The following is a 3,126-nucleotide window of genomic DNA, read 5'->3' on the forward strand; positions in this document are numbered from 1 at the left end:
TGGGTCAATAACACCCTAGACGAGTGATGGTGAACCCATGACACATGTGTCAGAGGTGACACACAAACTCATTTTTTGGTTGATTTTTCTGTGTTAAATGGCATTTAAATATATAAAATAAATATCAAAAATATAAATCTTTGTTTTACTATGGTTTCAAATATAAAAAAATTTCTATATGTGACACGGTACCAGAATTAAGTTAACGTTTTTCAAAATGCTGACACGCCAAGCACATGACTGACTTGGACCCAACTACAGAGGCAGAAAGAAGGCAGCAATGAGGGACAGAGAGTGAGTGAATGAGGGAGCAAAAGAGGAATGTGTGGTCATGTGGTGTGTGTGTGTGTTCGTATGTGAGTGAAGCACAGTTAAATCCCACAGGACCTTTGGGGCAGGCTAGCCAGGCTCGACTAATTAGGCAGCCTCTGCTACCATTGTAAACAGGACCAGGAGGCCGGCTCGTTCTCAGAGGTCTAGACTTTTGAAGGGAAAAGCTGATGTAACTGAGAGCCCAGCCTCACGTCCACCAAGGGTGCCCTCAGGTAATACCTGGGACTCTACAGCCACTCTGCCAGGGACCTGATACCACAGCTGTGGTCTGATGGTCAATGAGTCTCCAGCCATTCTGGGCACAGGCTCCTTTGAGTTCTGAAGCATGCTCCTCTCTGACCGGCCTAATGCTTAAGCCCAGAGCCTGCAACCACAAGAGCAGCAGACACATTAGCAGCACACTCTTGTCCAAGGAGCAGCACCCCAAGAGCAGCCTTCCCCAGGCCTAAGAGCAGAAGCCTCATGTGGCTTGCCCCTGTCCAAGGAGCAGCAGCTGTGAGAATGGCCCACTCCCCCATCAGAGGAGCAGCAACCAGACGTGCAGCTCACTCCCACCCAAGGAGAAGCAGCTTCCTGAGCAGCCTGCACCCATACAAGGAGAAGTAGCCCTATAAGCAAACTGCCCCTGTCCAGTAGCAGCAGCCATCTGAGCAGTCCGCCCCATCTGAGGAGCAGCAGCCTCGTGATCAGCCCACCCCAGTCCCAGGAATAACAGCTGTGCAAGAAACCTCCCCAAGCAGCCAGAGGAGACACCACTGCTGCAATCAGCACCAATCAGCACCAATCAGAGGAGCCACTGCCAACTGAGGAGAAGCTGCTTCCACAACCGCCCAAGGAGGAACTGCAGCCTGAGGAGCCACTGCCACCCAAGGAGTAGACCCTGCACAACTCGACATCTAGATCAGTCAGTGAGACCAAAAATGGGTAGAAAAAGAAACCTTCAAAGGAGAGGAAAGGAGGAATCGCCAGAAAAGCAGACAAGTGAAACAGAGGCCTGCAATATGTCAGAAGAAGAATTCAGCATAAGGGTCATACAGTTCATAAACTGGATGGAGGAAAAAAATCAACAACTTATGTAAGAATAAAGAAGAAATGAAGAGTGATATAGCTGCATTAAAAAACACCATGGAAAGTTTTAACAGTAGACTAGGAGAAACAAAGGACCGAATTAGGAAATTAGAAGACAGGGAAGCAAAACACACCCAAACTGAACTGCAATTGGAGTAAAAAAATTAAAAGACAGGAGGAGAGCCTAAGGGAGCTATGGGACAACATTAAACAAAGCAACATACGAATAATAGAGGTGCCAGAACAATAGGAAGACAAGCAAGGGTTAGTAAACCTATTTGAAAAATTATGACAGAAAATTCCCTGAGGTGGAAAAGAAAAAAGTCACACAAGCACAGAAAGTCCCAAACAAGATGAACCCAAAAAGACCCACATCAAGACACATCATAATTACAATAGAAAATGTTCAGATCAATGAGAGAATCTTAAAGGCTGAAAAACTAGATAAACACAACACAATGAAAGAGAATTACAGGCCAATGTCCCTCAGGAACAGAGATGCCAAAATCCTCAAAAAATGATAGCAAATTGGATCCAAAAGTACATCAGAAAGATCATACACCATAACCAAGCTCAGGTCCAGTTGGTTTCACAGGGGAGTTTAACCAAATATTCAAGGAAGAACTAAAACCTACCCTCCTCAGACTATTCCAAAAAATTCAAGAGAAGGAACACTTCGAAGCTCATTCTATGAAGCCAGCATCACCCTAATACCAAAACCACATAAAGACAACACAATGAAAGATAATTACAGGCCAATATCCCTCATGAACATAGATGCCAAAATCCTCAACAAAATTCTAGCATATCGGATCCAGCACTACATCAGAAAGATCATACACCATGACCAAGTAGGATTTATTCCAGGGATGCAAGGATGGTACAATATACAGAAATCAATAAACGTGATACATCACAAACAAATTGAGACATAGAAATCACATAATCATATCAATTGACTCAGAAAAGCATTTGACAATTCCAACACCCTTTCTTCATAAAAACTCTTAGCTAGGTGGAAATAGAAGGATCATACCTCAACATAATAAAAGCCATATATTACAAACCCACAGCCAACATCATACTCAATGGGCAAAAACTAAAAACATTTCCCCTAATAACAGGAACAAGACAGGGATGCCCACTCTCATCACTCCTGTTCAGCATAGTATTGGAAGTACTAGCCATTGTGATCAGACAAGAAGAAGAAATAAAAGGCATCCAAATTGGAAAAGAAGAAGTAAATCTGTCCTTATTCACAGATGACATGATATTGCACTTAGAAAACCCTGAAGGCTCCATCATAAAACTACTAATTAATAAATGAATTCAGCAATGTAGCAGGATACAAAATTAACATCCAGAAATCTATGGCATTTCTTTACACCAATAATGAACTCCCAGAAAGAGAAACCAAAAATACAATCTAATTTAACACCACAACAGAAAAATTAAGGTACCTAGGAATAAATTTAACCAAGGAAGTACAGGATCTGTACTCAGAAAATTACAGAACACTAAAAAAAGAGATGGAGGAAGACAGAAACAAATGGGAGAATATTGTGTGTTCATGGGTTGGTAGAATCAACATCATTAAAATGTCCATACTACCCAAAGCAATCTATAGATTCAATACAATCCCCATTAAACTACCAACAGCATATTTCACAGATCTAGAACGAATGTTCCAAAAATCCATCTGGAATAAAAAAAGAACTCCTATAA

This window comes from Myotis davidii, unplaced genomic scaffold, assembly GCF_000327345.1.
Source record: "Myotis davidii unplaced genomic scaffold, ASM32734v1 scaffold366, whole genome shotgun sequence".
Taxonomy (NCBI): Eukaryota; Metazoa; Chordata; class Mammalia; order Chiroptera; family Vespertilionidae; genus Myotis; species Myotis davidii.